Raw genomic sequence first — 11146 nt, 5'->3', positions numbered from 1 at the left:
GTCAGACATGACTATACCTGGTCAGACATGACTACACATGCTTCAGGTCTGATCATGTACAAAACTTAGCGCCATGTAACGGCAGAAACGGAGATGGTTTTAATGTAGTCCACTGTAGTTTTACAGTTCAATTAAAAACCGGCAGGCTGTTTTGATAAGGCTAAGAATCATAATGACTGCCTATTTGTAACTATTTACCTTGATCTTGTATGAATTATTTCGGGAGCGACCTAGCTCTCAATCCAGTCGGAGAGTTTAAAAATTTTATGACCCGAGCTGCTGCTTCTTTGTTAGAGTCTGAGTCATGTAGAAAAAACATCATTTGTTTCAGTTATCGCTTCTCGGCCTTTTGGCTAAGATAATTTGTAGTATCTGTTCTTGTCAGATTAATATCTGGCATGCTGGGCATTGCCTGACACCAATAATAAACTGAATTTTGCTTTACTCATGGATTGTCCCGGTCTTACACTACCATCATGATATGTCTGCTTCAGGTCTGATCATCTAATTTCAGACATGAACATGTCTGGTCCAGGTTTACTTCAAGTCTGATCATGTCTGACTCAAGATCTGATTTTGTTTTATAATTATCATGTCTGGTACATGTCTGTTTCAGACTTGTACATGGGAAAAAGAGACATGCCACAGGACTGATATACATATGAATTTCGCATGTATTTTCGATGTCCAGATTTGATTTTAACTGCAAATTTCAGTACGGGCTCCGAGTTTGTCATTTTATTATAAACCTCGAAGGCGACGAGAAGAATTTCACACAAAGCCAGGGGCGGATTCAGGGGGGGGGCTGCACAAAAAGCAAACGCTTACCATCCCCCCCCCACCCCAGGGAAACGACCCCCTGCCGACCCATGTACTAATTTGAAATATCCAGTTTTGGTGACGGACCCTAAAAACTTTCTTAAGGCTCCTCTGGCGCCAATATATACTAATTTTGTGGGAAAAGCGCGCGCCGAAAAAACACCTTTTTTGGCCTGTTTGTTCAAAATTTTGCCTGTGGCGCAGAAAAATTGGCCAAAAAAGGGACTTTTTTGTGCTTTGGCAGAGCTCGAAAAATCAATTTTTTAGGAATAAAAAAAAACGACAGAATTTTCGAAACTTTTTGAAGCCCCCTTGAGAAAATCTTAGATCCGCCCCTGCACAAAGCTATATAATTTTACTCAAAATTATCTGAAATTTTAACGGAAGAGAAAAATTAAAAAAAGATTGCAAAAATTTAAAGAAATTTTTATTAGAGATTCAAATGTTTCAATGAAAAAGTATATCAAAAATTGAAATAAATTGAAAATTTTTGTTAAGAGGTTTAGAAGTTTTTGTTTTATGTGTTCAACTGTTATGGAAAGAAGCATTTAAGAAATGATTTGTTCGTCGAATACTTTTTAAAGTTTTGAAGCGAAATTCAAGTGTGGTCGGATTATTTATTGATTTTTTGACAAGTGGGTTGAGTTTTGTCAAAAATTGTTGAGGGCTATTTTTTCGGTGTTTGGGAGGTCTTCTTAGTATTGTTTTCATTTGTTGGATAAATGGGGGTGTCTTTGAAATACTTGTACTTTAGGCCAAATGATCATGGGTCTTTTTTTCATTAGGCTAATTTGCCATTTTTGGTTGGGGGACTTTTGAGGTCTGAATTGGGAAAATATTGTTGATTTTTGCATAATCTGATAAGGGAGGGTTATAATATTGAAGTAGTGTTTTTATTTTAGTTGTCAAGTTTTAGCAAGTTGCTTATTTGTGACCTGGAGACTGTAAAGTTATAGTTATAGATATGCCTGGAGAATAATTTCTATCGGCTAAGTAAGTTTGTGTTAGAGATATAATGGTGAAAGAATACAATTGAGTTAATTTGCGGAGTGCGTATTCTTTTGGGTAATAAGGTAATAAGTTGTTACGGTGTTGAACGATTTCTTTTTATCTAAATCAGTAAGTTTGTATGTTACTTCAGTTGGTTTATCAATTATTTAGTAGGGTCCTTTTCGAAGTGGTTGTAATGTTTTGGAGATTCCTTTTTGTGTATTAAAATTAGGTATTAAAACAAATGTTCCAATTTTTAAGTCTGTGGCTGGCATGAAGCGTGAATTAATTTGGTTATTTATATTTTGCCTTTGTAACAATTTCTTTGTTACTTTTTGGCAGATTTAATTGTGTTTTGTATCTCTTTTTGAAATCCATTCGGTATGTGTACCGGAAGCTAATTTCAAAATTTGTGGATGATGAAAATGGTCTTCATCATGTGTGTGTAAGGGTAGGTTATAAAAAATTGAATCTTTATTTGGTTGACAATAACCTTGTGCATTTTTATGAGCGTTTGCTTTAAACATGATTGGTTTTCGTTGCTTTTGATTAAAAACCACTTCGTATGGTGATATTCTTAAAGTTGCTGTGATTTGTGAATTATAGGATAATGGGAATAATTTTACATCTGTTGACCTTTCAGTGTATCTTGTATCATTTCCATTAATGATGCATCTAAGATATTCTTGTAGTGAACGTTTCATACCTTCGACTAATCCATTTGTCCAAGGTGCTTGAGATGTACGTGTTTTATGTTTCATATTATACAGATGGCATAATGTGATGATTTCGTTGTTAATGAATTCTGTTCCATTATCTGTGAGTAGTAGTTCTGGTAGTCCGATTTTAGCTATCCAATGTTCGTAAAGTGTTGTGTATGCGTAATAACCATTACAATGTGGTGCTGGGTTGAGTGCTACGTAATGTGTAAATGCACCAAAAATTACCATAATATAAGAATTTCCTTCGAAGGATGGTGAAATTTGTCCTTTTGTGTCGAATGAAATTCTACCATTGAAATATAGACTTTGTCCTTTAAAATCTTGTTTTGTTGCTATTTGTTTTTGATTTGGATAAGGTTTATTTAATTGAATTTTTATGCAATCGTTGCAGAATACTTTAATCCAAATTGGTGCATTTGGGAAGTAAAAATTTCGTGTAAAATTTGAATATGTCTTTTCTGATCCTGGGTGTCCTTTTGTATGTAGTGTATGGGATATGTTAAATGCTATCAGCATCATGCTGAGGGAGAGACAGGGTACTTTAAAATCGGGTGTTTGATATTCTAAAAGGTCTATAATTTCATTAATAGTTGTATTATTGTATTTTCTAAAGTATCGGAGGAGTGTTTTATTTCCTATTTTTGTTGTATCAGCCTTTGTTGGTTTTGTTTTATACTTGTGCCATGATTTGAGTTGTCGAAATACGGGATCAAACTTTTGATATTTTTGTAATAACTGTAGTGTAATTTTTTCTGTTGGTGGTAGAACAATATTTTCAACTTCTAATTTTGATAAAGGAATTGTGTCGAGTGGGTCATGGAGATCAAAGTCTTGATTTATTGTGTATTTTGAAACATTTGTTGGTGGTCTTGATAAATTTATTTGTCAGTAAAATTTTCTTTTTCTATCAATGGAAAGGTGTTTTTTTTTGTTTGGTTGTTGTTTGATTGTTTTTTCTTGGGTATTCTTTTTTATCCAAAGTGAATAAGGAATTGGTTTGAATGTGGATGTTCCTAGTAGATCTACTTCATTGTGGTTATTTTGACAATCTAAATAGAGTGGGAAATGTTGTATGTTATTTATTTGTGACTGATCTATATCAGTTTTTACTGCATATTTGCATTCCAATCCTGGTGATGTTTCATTTTTTGCAAGATAGAATTTAATGTTTTATGGTATTTCGACTGTAGTTTTTCGTGTAAGTAGTTCAGGTGGTGTAATTCTACTTAATGTATCTGGTAGTGCAAGATTTTTTCCTGCTGTCCAAACTATATGTAAGTTTGGTAATTTCATTAAAATTAATTGAAATCTGTACACTCTATGGTTTGGGTTTGATTTCTGTGTAAAATGAAATATTATAGGTTTATGATCTGTAATTAGAACTGTTGGATGTTTTGATCCAAGTATTAGAAATTCATATTCGGTAGGTGTATATATTATAGCTGTGCATTCTCTCATGGGAGTAGAGAGTGGTAGTTCAGCTTGTGTAAATAAGCGAGAATTTGCTGATATAAGATTCATTTTGTTTGTTCCACTGTGTGATTGTAGCAATGCTGCGCCGATGCCAAAATTTGAAGCATCGCACATTGGGTAAAATGGTTGATTTGGATCTGGGATTGTATTTGATATTTGTTCTGTTAACAATTTTTTAATTTCTTCGAATCTTGTTTGATGTTCGGTAGTCCATTCGAAGTTATTTTGTTGTCTAAGGATGTTATAGAAAGGTCTTAAGTATAATTTCACTTTGTATACATATTTACCTAAAAAATTTAACATTCCGAGGATTTCTTGGATTTTCTTTTTATATGTGGGTGTTTGAAGTTTCTGAATAGCGTTTGTTCGTGATTTCAATGGAGTTATAGTGTTTCTTTTGATGATGTGGCCAAGAAATTTTATGCGTGTTAGGAAAAAATGTGATTTGTCTGGGGCTGCTTTCATATTTTCATTTTTGAGTTTTGATGATATTGTTCTAAAATTATAGACATTTCGTTTTTCGTTTGTGACTGCATGAAAACATCATCTAAGTATGTGATTGCATGTTTTTTGAGTATTAGTGGTCTAAAAATTTTACTCATAAAAGCTGAAAAATCTGAAATTCAATACAATCTATTGAATTTGTATTGTTGATTTCCATTAACGAATTGTGTTAATCGTCGTGACTGTTCATCTAGTGGCATTTGATTGTATGCACTATTCATATCTACGGTTATGAAGTTTTTACCATTTATTTTTGTTAGAATTACTTGAATAGGTTCAATGGGCCAATTACATTTAGATTCGTCAATTAGTGAATTGAGGTATCTAGCATCTAGAACAATTTTTAGTGATTCTCCTTCAGCTAAGATGATTACTGGGTTGATAAAGGTTTTACCTTTTGGTTGATCTTCTTTGTTTACTGGTGATATAATTTCATATTGTTCTAAAATGTCAAGTAGTCTGTTTACTTTATCTTGTAAATGTATCGGTACTTTATTTGCTCTTTGCTTTTTGAAAACTGCCTCAAGTTTTAAAGGTAAATGTAGTGGTGAACTAATTTTTCCAACATCGAATTTTGATGTTCCATAAAATCTTGGAAATTTTAATAATAATTTGGCTAATTTGTCGAATTCTTTTTGTGTTATTTGAGAATGTTGAAAATTAAACATTGTTAGAAACTTTTGTTGTTCTTCCGTATAATGTGATATTTTAAACGTTGGTTTAAAATATGGTGTTTTTGTGAAGTAGTCAGTATTTCTTTTTTTGTTGCTTATTATGTTGTTTATTGATGATTCTTCATCAAGAATTGTGGATTGACATATGCCTAGTAATTGTAGTATATTATTGACTCGATATGCTACTTCATTTGTGGGTGAAGTTGTAGCATTTGTTTCACAGTATCCTAAGAGTCCTAAGGGTAGTGTTATCTGATATGGTGAATTGTTATATACGTGTACTGAAATATTATCTGAGTTTGAATACTTCATATATTTTATGGATGAAATTGTGATTCAAAAAAATTTATGGATGGGTTTAAATTCAAGGTCTGACATAAAGAGATGTTGTTTATTTTGGTCTTTATCGTACTGGTGGACTTGTTTGATTGAACAGTTATATACATTTCCTGATAGTGGTTTCAGGTATTTTCGTTCCTGATTGTAAATAGGATAAAATTTGGAGAAAAATGGTGGTTATTTGTTTAATCTTTGAAAGAATGTTAAGGATGGGTTTTTTGTCCTTGTGTATTTATCTTTTATATGAAGTTTGCTATTCAAAATGTTTATTGTGGGAATATACTTAGTTATAAATGGTATGCCAATGATATTGTGTTTTATGTCTGTAATGTGAAATGTTTGTTTAAATGGTTTATTTAGTATTTTATTTTGTTCCATTGTTCTAGTGGGAACAAGGAAAAGTTGGATTTTTCCATAATTTACTAATGTTGAGCCTTGTGCTGTTGCTAATTTACTGGTTGTCTTTATAGGTGTTAGAATTGGACGTAACGATTTGGTTTCATTCTAAGTAGGGATGTTAATAATATTTGATTCTGCTCCTGAATCAATTAAAAAATCCATTTCAAGATCGGGTGGTTAAAATTCTTTACTTTTTGGGCTTTCTAAGAGAATTGGGATTGTCCAAATTTTTTCTCTTGGCTGCTCTTTTTGTATATTTTGGTAAATGTGATTTGTACTTGAGCGTTGTTTTTCGTTATGACTACTGTATTTATTTCATTTACGTTTTGTTCAACTAATACATCGTTCCTTATGGGTCTAGTATAGTAGTCTTGAAGAAGTTCCGATAGATTTTCGTAAATGTGTGAACTAAAGGGTTGTTCGTATACAATGGGTTCGTAGTCGTTTTCGACTGTGATCATATTAACTGAGATAGTGTTATTTGTATCACTGTCGCTGTCTGTTGATTCACAATTCATGTGGTTTAATTGTAGTTCGGTACTTTCTGTGTTGTCAATACCAGGGGGATCTGAAGTTTTTTCTTCAGTTGCTTGTACCTGATTAATTTGTCGTTGATGTTTCGGTGTGTTCTTTCTATATTTGTGTTGGAAATCAGGGTAACGATTATTGTTTCAATAGGGGGATTGAGAATAATTTCTCCAATTGTTGTAATTTGGATTCCTATTTTGCGAGTTGTTTCGTGACATATTATAGAAATTGTTATTGTTTCCTTGATAATTAGATCTGTTGTAGGAATTGTTTTTTGATCTATTGTTTTGGTAACGTTGATTTCTGTTGTTTGAATATTTTCTTTTTCTGTTATTTGAATAGTTTCTATTTCTAATGTATGATGAATTACGTGATCTATCGTTTGAATAGTGTCTATTACTAGAATTTGAATGGGAACTGGTATCAAAAAATTCTGTTCTGTTTGAATTTGATCGGGAATAGTTGTTTCTATACTAGTTATTTTGGCTATTTGATCGACTATATCTATTTTGTGAGAAATTTCGTGAATTTCTTCGTTCGGGCGATCTACCTCTATAACTTGAGTTATATGGTGATTGATTTCTTGAGTAATTTGAGTTACTTGGAAGTGGTTTACAGAGCTGTTATTACTATGTTTGTTTTTGTTTGGTAAATTTTGATCCTTTTTCATGTATTGATAGAATGATTTATTTGGTTTTTGTACTTTTGTGGTTTGTTTTGGTTATCTTGTTGTTTTTGTCTACATTCGGCAATGCTGTGTCCGTATCTTGAGCAATAATTACACCATTTCTTGAAAGATGGTTTGCCTTTCAAATTGGGGTTTTTCTCATTTATGTTCAAAATTTCAGTGATTTTTTCAATTAGGTCTACATCTGAATCGTATATGTTGTTTATATGTGTAGTATTTGTTTCGATTCTATTAACGTATTGTAGTTTAAGATTTTCTGTTTCTTCGAGTTTCATTGTGATTTCTGCTTGTTCTAATTTGTCAACTAGTTTTCTGAAATCTAAATCTGGTTCTCGAATTGATGAGGGATGTGATTCTCTCTTTTTTATAGCAGTTTTTTTTATTTGGGGTGTTAGAGTCATCATTAAAATTTCTGTCATTTTCGTGTTTTTATAATCATGAATGGTCAGTGAATATGCTTTTCGAACTAGTGTTTCGATTCTAATTGCCAATTGTTTAATTCTTTCATTTGGTAGTCTGCGAATTTCATTGCATAAAACTTTTTGATGTTGTTTATTTCTTTCAGAATCAAACATTTTTGAAAATTCTTGTGTAAATCTTTTCCAATTTGTTTTTATGTTTTTTGGTAAATTTGAAAACCATTTCTCAGCTGCGCCATCAAGTGTTGTTTGGATTAACGCTGTGCGTCTATGTATCCAATTTTGATGGAGTGGTGTATTAATTGTTTCAGGTCCGATATTTAAAATTAAATTTGCTGTGACTGCGTTTAGATAGTCTTCTACAGAATATTCATGGTCTGTGCCTGTGAATACCATTACTGGTTTATTTGATATTATTGATGATCCAACCATGAGGTATGGATTCATAGTCATTTGTAGTGATTCTGCGGCATTTGGAATTTGTGAAAAAATTGTCAGTTGATTTTTTGTTATTTCATGGTGTTGCAAATAATATGGTAGTGGTATTTCATTTTGCATTTGCGTTGGTTGATAATAATCAGTATTTGCTGGGTTTTGTGAGTAAAAATTATTATTTTGAGGTTCGTGATTTGATCTAGGTTGTCGCATATGTTGTTTTCGTGTATATGGTTCAAAAATATCTGGTTGATTTACGTGATAAGAGTGGAGTCTTTGGTTTTGAAAATTTTGTTGATGATTTTGGTCATGAAAATTGTCATCATCTGATGAATGATAATTAGAAGTATAGTAAGCAGCTGTTTTGTGTTTATTTTGGTATGGCTGTTTCCTATTTTTCTTCTGTTGAAAAAATGGATAGTTTTCACTTGGGTCTGTTGGATTTCGTGGGTTATCATTAAAATTTACGAAGTTTGATGTTTGTTGTTGGCAATTTTGTCGTTGTGAAAATGAACGATTATGCGGGTTTGTACGATGAGGTTAAGATATTTGTGATCTATTTACGTAGTTATTAGTGTGTGCTGCAAAATTACTTCGGGTGAATATTCTTTGTATTTGTGGTGGTTTCGTCCTTGGTCTAAGTGTTTGGTAATCCATATGTGAATATTTGGGAGCAACCGAGGGTTTAACAGTAGATTGCAATGTTTCTTGAGGTAATATTGAAGTCTTTGGTTTTGGCGTTGTAAGGTTTTTATGTATTGGTGAAATACTTTGCTGTGTAGTTGTTACAATTGTTTCAACTATTTCTTCATTTATAAAATAAGATGGTGTTTGAATATCTTGTTGTGTCAGATTTCTAGTTCCATTTAAGTTTTCTTGTTGTACAAGAGTTGAATTTAAACTATTATTTTGTCTTCTATCAGATAAAATTGAATTATAGTTCAAAGGTGTTGCATCTATTGTAAGTGGGAATATCTATAGTCTTTGTGAATGGAAATTGTACTGATTGCTTGACTTGAGATGTCTATTGGTATGATCAGAAATAATGAATGAGACCATTCAGGGTCCCAAATATAGTCTGATTGTTCTGCAATAACAGTGTCGTCATTGGTACTTTGAGGTCTGAAATTTTTTCTTGGTTGTGCAATTACATCAATATTATGTGCAAAATGATCAATTATGAACCCTGCTAAAATTTTTTGTAAATCAAGTTTGACGTTTGGTGAAATTTCATTGTTTGAAAAATTTTCACGAATTGTGTTTAAAAATGCTGAGAATGCGGCGATTTCATTTCTGACATTTGTGTGTCTTGATGTTTGAACCGGTGATGTGCTTTCAGTTCCTATATTTTCTAGTATAGATACATAACTATATATTAGTGAAAAAACATCGTTGGTGAATATTGAGTTTGCTCTTTGTGAATTTTGGTGTTGTATAATTTTAATGGATTCTGTGAATACTTTTGAAAATTCTATGTCGACATCGTCTGTTTGAATAAAATGTTTGCTGAGATATCTACTTTCTGTGCTGAGTTCTATGGTGTAGATTCCATATGGCTGTGTTAGGTTACATATTCCTTTTAAATATTGATCGATAATTTGTTTTTTGATTTAAACTTCTGGGAATTCTGCTTTACATGGGCTAATTCCTTGTTCGAATACATTTGCAATTAAATTAGTACAAAATTGTCTTTGTCCTCTATCTTCAGTGAGTGAATTTATAATAAAAGGAAAAACAGAGCTTTCGTCTGAACTTTCATCACTTGGTTTTGGCTCATTTTTTCGTTTTATAACTCTCAGTGCGTAATGTTCAATGTGTCTGATTGGTTGATTCAATTGTGTAGACGTACTGGTTTATTTTTGTATATCTTTTTTATTTTTCTTTTTCCTTTGATGAGTGTGATGTGGCTTCTCAATCGGAAAAATATAATTGGTTGTGAACTGGGTAGTTTTTATTTACTGTATCTTTTAGTTTGTAAAGTGCATCTAAATTGCTGACTTCTGATTCAGAGACTGCGTTTCTACGCTTTGAAAATCTTTTTCGTATAGTTTGTCTTTGCTTACTTAAAATTTTCCTTTTTATTGTTTGACGTTTTGTGCGAATATATCCGATTGTTTGTTTGTGCGGTGTAATTACAAGATCGTATGTTTCGTTATTTATTTCGAAATTGTGTAGTACGATTGTTTGTTTATTTCCTAAAATGTTCAGTGACATAAGGTTTAGGATGATGGGTGCAAGGTTGTTATTAGTAATTTTAAAATTCTAGACTGTTAGTCCTTACGGTTTTTTGGTTAGCCTAACTTGGGTTTTTTATATAGGATTGGAGAGAAAAGTATATATCGATTCCGAAGAATGATTGTTACTTTCTCGTGGCTATTCTAAGTTAAGGTGTTAACTTACTTAATCTTACTTAGGAGTAGTGATTGTGTTCAAGGGTTGGAGAAAAGTAAATCGATCCACAAGGTTCAGGTATAACTAGAGCACAGGTAGTTCGTTAGATACTATTTTAATACTCACTAAGATTTAAGGTTTAGCCCGGGTCAGGTAAGAGGGGGATTAAGGGAAGGATGAATAACCGAAGTTCTTCACTGTTTAGCTTAATTTGAAAGGTTAGCGTGATTGAAAAATTTCTATTACTCCTGGGTCTTTGGAAGGGTTGGATAGTGAATCGACGTTTGAGGTCGTTAGACACTTTATTATTGGGTGGTGGAGAACAAAATTGTTCTGTTTGATCCAAGGATAGGCCTTGATGATCAGGATATAATTTTTTATGGTACAAAATGGATTTAATCTAATTATTTAATGGAGATCCAAGGAAAGCCTTGATGATCTAGTTTAAGATTGAACAAGTTGAAATGAAAGAAAGGTAAAAATTCGGATAAGTCTTTAAAGATTATTTAAATTTATCTGATAAAAAAAAATTAGTGTTTGATGATATTAGTGGTTTAAATGATTGCTGTTAATGTTTAGATGATGAAGCTGGGGATGCCAGGATGATTTATAGATACTAACAATTAATGATCATGTCAACTAATTTTTATTTTTTCTTTCAATAAATATATTTTTCAGATATCTTTTTGAATTTTACTGCAGATTTAGAGGAAACGATTTGAGGTGTTTTTATAAATTGTTATTGTACAATAGTAAATAGGATTT

The 11146-nt window shown here is 32.1% G+C and overlaps 1 pseudogene; it reads left to right on the top strand.

Annotated features, from left to right (window-relative positions):
* Positions 1 to 333: 333 nt before the first annotated feature.
* LOC134857336 (U2 spliceosomal RNA) lies at positions 334 to 494 on the top strand (annotated as a pseudogene).
* The last annotated feature ends 10652 nt before the right edge of the window (positions 495 to 11146 follow it).

This window comes from Symsagittifera roscoffensis, chromosome 1, assembly GCF_963678635.1.
Source record: "Symsagittifera roscoffensis chromosome 1, txSymRosc1.1, whole genome shotgun sequence".
In the NCBI taxonomy this organism is placed as follows: domain Eukaryota; kingdom Metazoa; phylum Xenacoelomorpha; order Acoela; family Convolutidae; genus Symsagittifera; species Symsagittifera roscoffensis.
This window is presented reverse-complemented; position numbering and strand designations above follow the sequence as displayed.